This window comes from Phalangium opilio, unplaced genomic scaffold, assembly GCF_054372755.1.
Source record: "Phalangium opilio isolate 3A_F unplaced genomic scaffold, DU_Popi_V2 ptg000070l_1, whole genome shotgun sequence".
NCBI lineage: Eukaryota > Metazoa > Arthropoda > Arachnida > Opiliones > Phalangiidae > Phalangium > Phalangium opilio.
This window is the reverse complement of record NW_028324182.1, coordinates 7835530-7850209: the sequence shown is the minus strand read 5'-3', so window position 1 is coordinate 7850209 and position 14680 is coordinate 7835530. Positions and strand designations below refer to the sequence as shown.

At 36.5% G+C, this 14680-nt stretch overlaps 2 long non-coding RNA genes across 11 annotated transcripts in view; one reads left to right on the top strand and one right to left on the bottom strand.

Moving 5' to 3' along the window:
* LOC149661388 (uncharacterized) overlaps positions 1-14680 on the bottom strand; it is a 286806-nt gene that overhangs the window by 196235 nt on the left and 75891 nt on the right. The window lies entirely within an intron of this gene.
* On the top strand, positions 2478-5638 carry LOC149661390 (uncharacterized). 10 transcript variants are annotated; one of them, XR_016369095.1, is made up of 5 exons: positions 2478-2808; positions 2872-2977; positions 3061-3439; positions 4230-5219; positions 5271-5638. It is a non-coding gene; the product is annotated as an uncharacterized LOC149661390 (long non-coding RNA). The 10 variants fall into 10 exon arrangements; XR_016369092.1 differs by having other exon boundaries at positions 2872-3439; XR_016369100.1 differs by having other exon boundaries at positions 2478-3439; positions 4230-5022; positions 5113-5219; positions 5280-5638.

Genomic DNA, 14680 nt, shown 5'->3' with positions numbered 1-14680 from the left:
TGTAGTTTCGGACTAAAATTTAGGTCGGTCTACAACAAACCATTATGGAATCATTATATTACACGCCAAACAAAGGAAGATATAAAAAAAATTCCGTTTTCTACAAGGAAATTTAATCCATTAAAAGCTTTATGTAAGAAAAACTTCAAACAGCGGTTCCCTTTAGGCGGGAAATATAGACTATTTTCCTTTAATAACCGCGTTCCTGACGAGAGCCATCAAGACATTATGGTTCTTACTTGGAGGAAAGAACTACGGACGATATCTTAACCTAAAACCTCCATATTACCAACATTAAACCATACCATGGGTTCACAACACCTTCGTAGTTATTTTTTTCGGGTTCTATGTGTATAAAATAACAGTGACAATGGGGGAAGAGGTCGCAAAAGCGATTATATTGTAAAATCCCCCAAATACTTTGCGTCTTTAATGTGTTTATCTTAGAGGGAAATCTCTCATTGACAAGTCATCTTTTAGGACGGTACTTGGCCCATTCCGTTGGGAAGATTAGATGGGAAAGACCGCTTAACTCATCGAATACCAAAGTCAACATTAGTCCATTATATTTCTAAGGCGTTCAAAAACCCCAATAGCTTTCGAACAAAATATTTAACATAGTTGGCAAGAAATTTTAGACTTTATTTTGACGTTGATTCCCCGTTATTTCTTGTCATTAATCAGGTAAACGCGTACGGATTGAGTGGTTTCTCTTTATTTCCCAAGTGCGAGCGAGGGTAAAAAGCAATGATTATTAATCACGGTCTGAAAGACTAGCTGTAGAACCCTAACTCCGAGATGAAGAGCGGGAGATGGTTTAAGGAAATCCTACTAGATCCTGATGTGGCGATCAAGTGTTAATGATGAATTTCTGCCGTGTTAATTCTCAAACTAGATTAATTCACGAAGGAATATCGTTCGTTAAAGACAATCGATGTTAGCCTTTCGCGTTTACATTTAATCCCGAATTCCCTTAGTCTCTTGTCAGTTGTACACTTGACAACCTCGCAGAAATTGACCATCTTTACACGTTAACACTAGTATGTTATCCGGCTCTAACCAAAATCGTGGGGAGTCCACGACATAAATTTGGCCTCTCCTGGTCCATGAGCCTAAGAACCTTCATTTTTTTAGGGCCACATTTCATTGATTAAGGCGAAGGGATATACAACCCTCTTTCCCGTTAAAAGAATAAGTCTCGATCCCCTTCTCCTTCGAAGGTTTTTAGCGAAGGCCGTTAAGAGAATTCTTGATTGATTTTTACCAAACTCACGTTGAGTCCTGGAAAACTACTCCAGGGTGGGTAGATTCTCATTTCCCCTGTATAGAATTCCCAGCACGAGTTTAATGACATGATGAAATTCCCAATGTTCAATCCGCAAAAAGGTATAGATTTACACCATCACAGGGATTCGGATCGCAAAATGCAATAAATTCTATGTGAAATATTATTTCGTACGTGTTTCTCCATGAGCAATAATTCAAAATTCCCGGTGATCCCAAGTCATCCTATATTCCCATTGCGACAACCGATTCCAAATCATAATATTTCTCCAAAATTTCTCAATTAAAATACCACAAACATTAAATCCCGGTTGATTCTTTCATCACAATTAATTTGGAGTACTTTTCAAGTACAGAACCGGTTATTAAAATTTACGTATTGTTTCAAAAATTATATGGCAAAAAGAAAAGAAAAACGAGATGAAGAGCTAGAAGAAAAGGCGATTGAAGAGGAAAGAAAAACGAAGCCATTTTTCAAATTCATCCGCGTAACATCAATTAATAAGGCTCGTTCGCGTCGTTTCCTCTTTTATCGGCGACTGGAGATTTATAATTAATTAACGTTGACGCATCTTTTCTATTAACAGTGTTCTGTAGGGTAAAAGCATTGGCGTATGAATACCCAATGTATAAGCGCGTAAGAAAGAAAGTAGGTAGGTATATCTTGTGCCAATGGTGCACCGAGTATGGCCTAGCGGAGGATCATTTTTTATCTTCCCGAATACAATGAAACCTTTCTCTCCCTATACTAATCATTACGCTCACTAATCGAGAAAAATGGAAAAATAAACTGTACCTAATCCTTGGACGCTATAGCTAGTGGCAGTACGGGTATTTCCTTTTAAAATATATAAGTAAAGGTTTTTTCTTCTCTCTCAAACGTTTTAAGTATGGAAACTCACGCACTTCAGTAATTAATTACCCTGCAGTTTTTGGATATTTTATAAAGCAAAACACTTTACGAAATTAGAACGGTGGTGGCAGAATAACAAAAAATATTACCGGTTATAGCGAATAACTTTTCTAATTTCCTTAAAAAAGTAAATATTTATAATAAAGTGTGTATTCTAATTATATTTAATCAAATTTAATTTAATACAATTCAAATTAATTATACATACGAAATTTATTTCCCAGTAGTGGTTTACCTCTCAGTTGAAAAAGGATTATCGGCGAACTTTTATTCGCATTACATAAATAAATCTTTCCCTATTACATCTTGACTTCAAACTAAAAATATCTTGGTTGAATAGCAAACTTGGGGGCAAACTTTCATTAAAGCCATGGAAATTACTCAAATGACCCATTAGGTAATAGTAACGAAAGCCCGAAGCTACGCGTAGAAGTTCACGAGAAACTAAAAACCTTCAAAAAACCCAAAATTATTTCCAACATTTGCTTTGCAAAACTGGGTTGATTCGGATTCCAAATGAGCGTATCGACTCTCCCCTCTTTCTACCACCACCTGTTCCGGGATTTTTGAAACAAAAGATGAAAAAAGCCAATCGCCCATCTATCATAAAGGTATTTCAAATACAGTTTCAAATACTAGAGATATTTCCTGCGTAGCGACGAGCTTAATTTCAGACCCTTCCTTAATTTGAGAGGAGAGAAAGGTAGCTATTCTCGAGGGAATTTAAATAAAGCCAAGGCGGATGATTACACTACGTTGATCCTCATAGGAAATAAAATAGTATTGATCAAGATAGAGTGAACACAATTATAGCTAGGTATCCAAATATAAATACGAAAAGATATTTTCGTTCCTTTTTCCAGGGGCTACAAAATTTCTCCAAGAAATAAGTTTAGAAGTTTAACCCTAAGGGTTCGGAATTAACTTGAACCCGCTATTTGAACCAACCCTACCATTTCCAACCTCCAAAACAAATTAAATACAAAAGAAGAACGAGTCAACAAGGCATAGGTATATTCTAATGGAGAATGGTCACGGAAAAGTTTGGATAAGAATTTAAGCGTCGAACCTAATTGGGTGCAGGAAAAATAACGCGGCTTACATTTTTGGGAAAATTTTTAAACTTATAATTTGAAAGTTGTTTCCAACTGAAAAGTTTCCCCTCTCCCCTAATTAAGTTAAACACATTACCTTTTCCCTTATGTGATATAGAGAGTAAAGAAAAACACAATGGTCAAAATGGTGATCCTTGTGATGTGTTAGAAAGACTTAAGCTTGATTCTCACTCGACGGAAAATCTCGACGGAAAACTGCCGCTCGGCAGCTTCAAAATTTGAAAACGCCGGGCTCCGACGGTGTCTCATTCTCATTAGACGGAATTTTTGTGACGGCAAATTTCAACGAAGTCACGTGATTTGAAGTTTTAAAAACAAAAATTAGAGGGCGCTACCCACTCTCTGTCCGTCAGTCCCTGTTTTGTTAAAAAAATTGGAGGAACTGTCGGATTCTGATTTTTCTGTTAAAATCTTGTGCGCATTAAGCATTTATAATTATACGCTATTAACCTATTTGTTGTATAAAAACTAAGAAACGTTTTTGGGTGAGAGACATATTTACGGGTACTTTTTAACTTCCTCGATAAATATCTCTCTATTAAAAATTACGTTTTTCTTAGGCTCAACATTAGTGGTGGTTTTTTTAGGGCCCATTTTTTTGCACTCTACCCTCGTTCCAACTTTCCAAGACTGATTGCGCAATAGGATAAAATATTTCACTTTCCCGCCTAAAATTTGCGTCATCGATGACGATTTCATTATCGCGTTTTCATTGGTGGAGCAATGAGATAAACGCCGCGTTCGACGGCAAAAATAGAACACAGATTCCGTCCGACGGCGCGGTGGTTCCGTCGTGGTCGACGGCCAGATTTTGCCGTCGAGTCCAAAACGCCGGGTTTCCGTCGTGATTTCCGTCGAGTGAGAATCCAGCTTTAAAAATAAAACGTTTAATAAAATTGTCTGTCAAACTTCGACAGGAATTAAAGGATAGTGTCGTGCACGGGGTTTCCTTTTTTTCTTCAAGGGGCAGATCACTCTGATTATTTTTTTGCAGTTTTTATAACTGCCGAATTGATTCTATATTCAAGTTTAACCAAACTCATTTTCAACATTCTCTATTTTGGCAATAAAATGGTTGCTGTCTGGTTAAATGTAGAAGCAAATGATTAGTAAATTCCTCCTCGATTTCATTAGATTTATTTTACAGGAACTTCGGTGTAGACGTCGGTCTAGTGACTAGTCTGTCTTGGTAAAGATGGAAAGAGAAGGTGCGAAGAAAGCCTCGCAGGCAATTTCCCCTGGTTTGGTCCATTTACGCTTGCCATTCAAGTTTCAACATTGGGCGTGCGACGAGATGAGCCAACAACCCAAAGCAATTCATCTTATTCAACGACAAGCTTCCGATTTCGGTCGCCGACCATCCTACGTACTCCATCTCTCTTTCACACCTATGAATTTTGGAAGGATACCTTCTCTTTCAACCACCAACTGCGGAATTTAGGACAAGAAGACTTATGTCTGACGAATTCCGTCAAACCTAACCACCGTTAACTTTCATATCTTTTACAATCCGGGATACGGGTTTCATTAAATGCGGAATGATCAAATTCGACACCGAAACTCATTCCTAAAATATATTCTCATCTAAGAGCGCATTTAAAATTCGAAATGGAAACCCAAGCTTCGGGTTACCTTAAATCTTTTTAAGCCTTGGTAAGCCAAAATATGAAGTGCGGAATTCAACCTTCAGCCGGAATAAACCCCTTTTCTGTAAGAACTTCACTCTTCCCAAGATAAGTAGGATTCTGTTGTAGTTGCGTGTCAAGTGAAAATAAGAAAATCATTTTCTGTTTGTTTCAGGAGGTTTCTCTTTTATCCAATAAAATGTAAGAAACAAAGCGCGAAAGAAAAGATGCACGATGACGCAATTGTCTTCTTAATAGGCTCTCCCAAAAGGGCTAAAAGGGGTAAGTACTTCTTTCCCGCTAGAATGCCCTGGATCCGAATAATATTACTAGGTACCTTAGGCAAAGTCAAGCTAAAGGGAATGTGAAAGAATTTGTGTGGATATAAAACCCTTAGTATTCTTTACGTAACATGGAGATGGATAGTATAAAATGATACAACATTCCTTTAAGAGTACGTATATGAAAAGAAGCTACAAGAGTCTGTCGCAGTCGTCCGTTTACAGGTGCGCTCTTTCACTAGATCCTAGTAATGGTTTTTTCGTGTTTCTAAATACGAAAGGAGGCCTCGGGCTAGAGAAAGGATCTTAAGGTATCGTCGTGATTGATGCTAGAAGCACGTGTTTTCACTGGCTAATAATCGCACCTTCCAATTGGTTTCTTTCAGGCTATTTCAGGGGGTAAATTATTCTCACCCTCAGGGTCCCCGAGTACGAAATTTCACACTCATCTCTAGGTGACTGTAATCCTCGAGTTCCTTTGTTTCCTCAAAAAAAAAGTCATGAAATTCTTCAGATAAAAATAAAGGAGCTCAAAGACTAGAAACCGATTTCTCCGATTTCCGAATTCTAATATACCCTCGTGAAGTCAACCCATTCAGTCGAAGAGGGGGGTGAAATAAATTGGTTCCGCGTTCGAATTTCTTTCCTATAACAGGGTTGCCACAGTACCTGGAAAAACCGGAAAAGTCAAAGAAACGTCTTTAAATGGTCATAAAAGTCAGGGAGTTTTATATTGGTACGGTAATTTAGTTATAAGTTAATTTCCTGTTACTAGACATTGGTCTGGGAAAAAGTCTTTAAATAGTCAGGGAAAACCTGGATTAGTCAGGGAATTTTAAAATGAAAAGCATGTGGCAACCCTGTAAGATACGCCTGCCTGGAAAGGGAGAAGTTAAAAAACGGGGAAAGTTTTACTATAGGTTTTTCTTAACCAATTTCTTCCCTAAGTTTCGAGATCTTTTTCGTTTTTCCCTTTTTCTTTCCATTTTGTTATTTTATTTTCCTTTTTTTAGTTTCAGTTTGAGAATGGAATCAGCTAGTTTCTTTTAGAAAACATTAGAATGAATTGCACAAAAAACGTAAAAGGATTGAAGGAAAGAGAAAAGTTCAGGAAAACTTTAAAAAATTGCAGAGAAAAATAAATATATTTTAGGGTGAATTTCGCTTTTGCTCTAAAATATAAGCCATTTAGAAAGAATAAATAATGATAAGTAAGAAAATTAACGCTCGATGACATCTGTCGTAACAAAACTATGGACGCAAAGGCTTAAAATGGATTTACCTATTAATATTCCAGGTGAGAAATCTATATAAATTATACGAAGATTAGGTTTTTGCGCAAAGGCGATAAATAAAACCATTTCTTTTAGGTTACGCGTTTCTCCATAGATATCGTAAACAAATAGTTCTACAACTTTCACAAGACATTCGCGTACTCTTCGAGGCTTTAGAGTATATTTCTGATATCTATGAAGCACGCACGAAGGGTAAAATAGCGGGAGAAGCGCTTAAAAAGAGGAAACAGGGGCGGTTTCCATCCGGAATGGCCTTTATCGTGTTGGAGAATGACGAAGCGCCAACACTCACGAAAAGGCGCCCTTACATAAGAGAGCGCAGAGAAAGCGCGCCAAAAAAAAAAAAAAGAAATAAAATGTCTATGAAAATGCAATTACGCCCTCACTCCTCTTTAGTATTATTTTTAATTACGAATTTCCGCAAAAAAATTAGTTACTCCGCGGCAAATTTCTATCAGCTTCTTTTATACATTCGTAGAAACGATAAAACTAGTAGCGATTCCTCCCACGTCTCTTACGAATTGATAATGTTCAAATCGAACGAAATGGCGAAAAGAATACCTTGCCATGGATTTTTCTAACACCTCATAACCTCATATTTTAACATAATCACTCGCTATTCTATATAGAGCACCCCCTGACTACCAACGCTCTTCTGAACAAAGAGAATGATTACCTTAAAATCTATTTAAGGAAAAAAAATTAATACGCCTTCAAACCAAGGAGAGAAAGACAAGAGATGAAGAGAGTTGGAAAATAAAAAAATAGAACTACTATTAATTTTTGGTTGCGTTGGGAACTAGGTAGGAAGGGTCGCCCGAATAAAAAAAAAGTAGCATTTGAATAATAATTGGAACACATTGAAGCGTAAGCAACAAAAAGAATATAGGCTTAGACGAGGATGAAGGAGAAATAAAAAAGAATTAGGAAGCGGAAAAAATTAGATGGAAAGGTGTAAGGAGAGAGAGAGAAAGAGAGTAGGTTGGGCGAGTGAGTGAAGGTAGTAGTAGTAGTAGTAGCCTTTTTATCGCGTCCGAGATTCGTAGAAGCGAAAGGCGCTATTCATCTCCAGGGATGGACCGTGAAGGTTAAACGAAGAGAAGTCTTCCGTGTGAAAATATCTGACAGTTTTGGCTGGGAGAAGAAAAGAAGCTTCATACACCTCGATAACTTCACCTAGATTTACAACCCGTTCGCACTGACATACTTAAGTTTCCGTTAGAATTTACTAATTGCAATTGAAGGTGCAGAAAGCCGGTTATCACTTTCGAATTTCCAAGAACAGAGGACTTTATCTTTTTCAATCATAATTGATCGCTGATATTTTTGACTCAAATTAGAACTAAATAAATTTCTATAATTACACATTTGGGATCAAGATTCATTATTATGAACATTATCACGTGGATACGACAGTTTTCCACGTATTAAAAGTACAGAGAGATTACGTAATGAAAATTGAAATTATGGGGGAGATATTTTATGAAGCAAAATATTTAGTGCGAACGAGTTATCCTCGCGAACTCTCCGCCCGCGTCCAATTTGTGACGAAGGTAGAGATTTAAAGCCCCTCCCGCACTCTATAATCAATTTTTCATTACCAGCCGAAAGATTTCTTTCTTTTTCATCTTTCGCGCATTTTTTGCATCACCCTAGAAACAAGCTTAAGATGAGGAGCGGAAGAAGAAAATTTTTTCTGTTAAGAACCATCCATTTTATTCCCACCCAGAGATGACAGATGTCCGCTACTAAGAATATTATGTTAAATACCGCATCTCGAACCCAGTGAGTGTACCGTACACTCGTACGAACAAAGAAAAGAACTAGGCCTGAATTAGAATTTTGGCAATGGCCAAATAAATTTGAATACGAAAGTCTGCAAGCTGGTATATTACAACTACTGGCGAAGGAAAAATTCCTCTCTCGCCCCCTCTCAATTTTACCAATATCTTCGTGTCATATGTAAAATAATTCCAAACTAAGTTGGCAATAATTTTCTCTCGTGTTTGTACAGGTTTACTTATATTTACTAAATCCACTAATTAGTAATTAGTAATTACTCAAACGAAATCCCAGTGATAACTGATAATATCCGCGAATATTCTTCGAAACTTAGTTTATAAACTTAATTTATAACAATCAACATACGTTCAAACCAATCAGCACTTTAAAATGGGCACGCAACTAAAACAAAGAACAAATCCTGATAAAAATAAACTAGACCCTGGTAAAAATCGACAAAACATCAAAGACCTAAATCTAAACTTTCAAGTTTCTTAGTTAAATTGGAAAACACGAAATAGGTATTAGAGGGAATTGAAGCGGCAAAAGTCTCCTTTAATTTAAGTTTCTTAACTTTAAGTCGTAAGAGTTAACTTTTATAAAAGGTTTTTAAGTAAAGAGGTAGTTTGTACGAAGAAAACAACAAAGTCTTAATGCAAAGGTTTGACATCTTCGAGAGAGAAGCAGAGGTTAAAATAGAGAGAAACCAAAAAGTAGGAGAGAAAAGAATCGAAAAAAATAGATGTTCCTTAAAAAGACTAGACAAGAGCAAACGGACACGACAAAACAGATCGAACTAGCTGACGGTTGAACCATCCCCCTTGAACCATTCTTCCTTATTTTTCGAACCGAATTGGTCTTACTCTATTCTCAACTATAGCTAAGACTGTCCGTATAACCTATAATCCTGAACAAAGGAACTGGGCAGATATACGCCCACCCATAGGGATCACTATACGTTGAAGCCCCCAAAAAAACAGGAACTAAAAATATAAAAGTATTCTACCGTCTGATAGACGTCAGTTACAAGAAGTATGTTCAGTCAACGTTTCGTTTCCTTGATAGTTGCATAAAGGCGATTAAAGAATGAAGATTTCAGTGATGGATATTTGATACTCGTTCGAGAACGAAAGAAATATCGAACAGAGATAATTACGTCGGAAAATAAATGATTCTAGGTATCTTTATTTAAAAAGATAGAATATGGTACGTCAGATTCCGAATAAATATGGATGTTAAGAATGACGCGGACCAAAGGCGGTTCAATCGAAGATATATTCTATATAAAGGATATCAAAAGTAACCTAAGAAAATTAAGTCTTACAAAAGTTGAATTACGATCATGCAAAACTAAATGAGATTTGCGACATATTCTCATTTTCTAGAGATAATATTATCGAGACACTTATTCCTACCACATTACTGAAGGTAAGAATTGGTTTTCCATATCCGTTGGACTACAATAGAAAGTCAGTTGATATCCCACCCATTACTTCGTCTATAATACTAAAGTTTTGTTCAACGGCAGTTGTTAAAACGAATTAAGTAGAAGCGCAACTAATATATAGGTTAAACCTCATAGGAGAGAAAATAGTCCTCCTCAAGAGCGGCTGAACGAGCGTGTAGCTGTCCTATGCCCCTCTCTCTCTTCTCAGTAAAACTGATTCCCAAATGGATATCGACTACGTCTTGGCAAAAGTCGAAATATACAGGGTGTTTGTGAAAGGTCCATCAATAATGAAAGGGCGTATTTATTGGGCCATTTTGAGTCGAAAATGTTCTATGACATTTTTCCGTTCGGGCCACTGTTTTCAAGTTATGATTGGAGTAATTTACGGATGACCCCTTAAATTTAATTAAGAAATTGAAAGACAGCGCTAATTTAATGAAGGGGTCATCCCTAAAATATTCAAATCATAACTCGAAAACCGTGGCTCGGACGGCAAAATGTCATAGAACATTTTCGACTCAAAATGGCCCAATAAATACGCCCTTTCATTATTGATGGACTTTTCACAAACACCCTGTATAGGGGTGGTATAAGGTTGAAGCTTTTCTGGGATTTCACTACCCTCCCACGCATGTGGACCAAACTCCAGGACATTCAATGCTGCGATTCCTAACTCGCAAGTACAGCGAACAGTAGTCCATACTCTATACATATATCCAAAGGGGACACGAATTACCCGCTTTTCCATCAGAAAGAAATATGGAACAAGATAGACAAGAGGTAATCTCAACTTGAAATTGACAATAGAGTAGTGTCGGTTGAGAGGGGAGTAGACTGTGTATCCCTCCCTCTAGGCGCGCTTTTGTAAGAGAGGATACTATACGCGCCTGGTAGGGGGGATGACACTGAGCTAAGAGATAGAAGGGTATGACGTTTGCATACGTAGCACTGACATTACTCTATTGTATCCTACAAACGCGACGAAATCCAAAATAATGAGCACAATGCGTCAAGGAAAGATGCAGGAAAACCTTAAGAGTTATTTCGGATTAAAAAGAACGAGAGATCGAGTCCGGGGATATATATATAGGAGTCGAAATTGCTAGAGCTAACGGGAACGTCATATTTGACGAATATTGGCGAACGCGATCCCAACCTAACGCCCACAAAATGTCCCCCTCCTTTCCCCAATATCACAGGGAGTACACCTTTCCAAAGAGTATAAGAAATTCCACAATTTTTGGGACATAGGAAGAATGATCATTTAGGTGGGATTCTTCTATTCTATCTTTAGTCTCGCCAATAAGTAAAGAAAAAAAAATAAAAAATGAAAAATACCCATCCAACCATGCATGTAATTCAATACGAGAAATACTTCTTACTACCTTCTACAGTTGTTTACTCCAAGTTATATTTGTGTCTCGAGTCAATTTGAAAGCCAAGTGGAATATGGATAAAAGAAAATTGTCAAGAGTCGTCTACTGTATTTTTATATCGAGGGTTGAGGATACACAGCGAGGTTGGTTGGGGGAACTGTCCGAGTGCGTTGTCCAGAATCGATCATAGACTCTTCAAGAATCGATTCCTTATATATATATATATATAAAATGACGATGTAGAAATCTTTTATTTGGACATCATACATATTTGTTCGAAATAAGAGACACCCCCCTTAAAGAGTTCGATAAAACCTGAAAGAGTTGATAACAAAGAGTAAAATTCGATACCTCAAAACTATTGTTAGAGCTATGATTCAAAGTTTCGATCCATGAAATAACCTTGATATTTCATCCATACAAACTTAAATATTACCTAGATTATTCATGTGGATTGGACAAATAATGCGGGTTCTATGTAGTTATAGTAGTTATACTCTATACGTCCTTTTGATAGCGAATAAAGTAGAAAGAAGTAGTACTTTGATACAAACGTTCAAGACTGGCGTCCAATCCAAGGTTATCGTTAATCATTATAAAATAATGTCTCAATGATAATTACTAATCTATCTTTACCCCCCCCCCATCTACTATATATTTACATGAGAACTAAAATAGAAATTGCCATGAATTAATAAATATTCCACATGAATATTTTCATATAGTTTCCATTATTATATTTAGCAGTCATTGAATTGAACCAATATTTGTTATTACTTTTCATCATTGATTTTTTTTTCTTTTCATAAATTGCAATCGGTATGAAAGATAGAGCCAGGCTCCGATAAATTGGATCGGAAAATACAATAACTGGATTTTTTGTATCTTCAGAATTCGATTTATTACGAAGTGGGTTGTAGATTCAATAAAAATATTTATAATAAAAAAGAATTGTTATAAATATTAATGTATAAATTCGATTCAGCAGCGTACCGTAGTAAAAGGGAGAATAGAAAGTTATCTAAAGTTACTAATGACCATAATCATGACAATAGAATAATTCCGGGAAGAATGAATACCTCGGAAGAAAAAATTGTTAGAATCTATATGACATAGGTGACACCAATATTCTAGATTTTATAGAACTCTGAGAACGGAGCATGAAATTTCTCATATAGAGAACCATTTTTTATGGGTTAATATTTGCTCTAGCGTGAACTCTTTGCAGAGGTAGGTTTGACCCTGTTGACATAAAGACAAAACTAACAAAAGTGGAAGGAAGAATGCCTAGGAAATATCTGTTCTATAAATGCTCGGTCGATTTCGAATTAATTTAAATGACCAAGGCCTAACTGGTGTCTGGCTATAGAGTGGAACCATTACTCGATCATTACGATCGTCTAGGCGACGGGACCAAACATCATCGAAGCGTAATTATCCATCGTAATTGTTACGCGCCGATAATAGAATCAACCAAGCCCCATGCAGTGATTCGAAAACTTGTAGTTTCAAACTAAACCCTTTCATACAAATTCATTTCACAATGAAGTATTTGTTAGACCCATTCCCTCGCTGTTGATTTTCAAGAGTTACTACACGGCGGTCTATAATACACCATACTGCAATTTTCCATCACTCGTAGGTTTGAATGTCTTGACCTATGACATGAAAACCATATTAAGTCGATAGTGCAATTTTCCCTCTTTTGGGGTTTTGACCTACTAATGCATTTTCAAGCATTTTACTATAAATGAAAAAGAAAAACAATGCGAGTTTAGACCTAAAATCAATACAAATGAGCATCACTGTCCTTAATATTTTGTTTTTAAGCCTTGGTCGATATAGAAGTCATCAAGAGTGGATAAAAATGAAGTGAATAGTCACGATACTGAATTTTTTAGTTTAATTTTAAGGGGAAGGGCGAGGATTTACTCCGTTTTATGAACTCCCGAGTTCATTCGACTAAAAAATCTAAAACATGGAATGAAGGCGATTTCATTCTTTGATATTTCGGTTGCATGGTCGAGTCGAGAAGAAAATAGATTTCTTTCCAGACGGGTCGGGTTAAGAGAAAGTCAAAAGCAGACGCCATTTGCGAGTGAAGGTTGTGGTAACACGCTGCGGGGTGGGCAATGCCGAAACCAAATAGGATATAAACCCCAAATAAGAAATACATAATACGTAGTAAAACGTATAAAACGTTCTAAGCACGAATAGACTTGATAAATCAAGGCACTTGCCTATAAGAAACTCTACTACTTAAGCCTTGGTCTTTCTAATATTAATTTCAATGAATACTTTCACTTTATGAGCTTCTAGATAAAGGAAGAAGTCGGAAAGGTGGTTCTTTTGGAGCAGGCGGTATATGGGGACCGCCTTCTCGACTCCAAAACAGGGAAGAGGAGGGACGCGGTTGTTAAGGAAACCTTGCATCGTCTTTTCTCTCCTACGCAATTGCCTTTTTTTACTATTAAACGTAAGAAGAATATAGTCTTTTATATAAAGTAACTAGATCCGGACGGTGCAGGGTGTATTTAGTATAAGCTATACGGAATATATATCTCGGTAGAAAATAATGATTCCGAAGAAACCATTGAAACGCTCCGTATGCTCTCAATTGCAGGGCAATCTGAATTGAATAAAGTATACAAGAACTATGTTTTCCTTTTGAAGATAAGCCTTGGTTAGATTGATATTATAATTAGAGAGATTAAGCGCGCACCGAAAAAACGGGTACGGGTACGTGTAGCTACCTTTTATATTGCATTTGTCCGATGCACTGTGTAAGGTAGCTACACGTACCCGTACCCGTTTTTTCGGTGCGCGCTTAATCTCTCTAATATCAAAAATGGAAAGAACAATTTTCAAGCCATACCGTTTGAGATAAATGCCAATTTTATATTAAAAACATAATTTTTACCATATATAAATATATATAATCGATTTTCATGAGGGAAAAAGTTAAGGATTAATGAAAAATATACGTAGTAAATTGTCGGTAGAAAAGTAAATTTTCGTGATGAAAATTTAAATTTTTAAAAAGGGAAAACCCGTTAAAAAGAGAAAGAACCAATAAATGTTGTTACAGTAATGAGTGTAAAGTTAGAAGAAACTTAACTTTCAAAAATAGAGATGCATTTGGGAATTGCCTTAACAATGAGGGTCTAGATCGCCAAACATGATAGAAGATTTGAAGCTAATAAATTTGAAGTAAAATATACAGATCTCCGAGGAGATTCGCCACTTGAACATAGCTATACTTTGAGATATTATTCGACTAACTTCAATTGAATGAGCTTTAATTTAAAATTCCCCCTAGACTGCATATATTATAGTTGAGTACAAGCCCACTTGGTAAAAACAAGTAGTATCCGTACACAATATCATTTAAGAGAACAAAATGCAGGGCTTATCAAGCTCGCTTGTCTCCGACAAATTTAAATTCACTGCGAACTATTTATTAAACAACAGAACGTTTTCGTTAAAGTTATTCGGTAAACAAAGCGGGACTATAGGATCTCTTTCCATCTTCTTGATGAATTTTAAGTCTCTAAGTAGG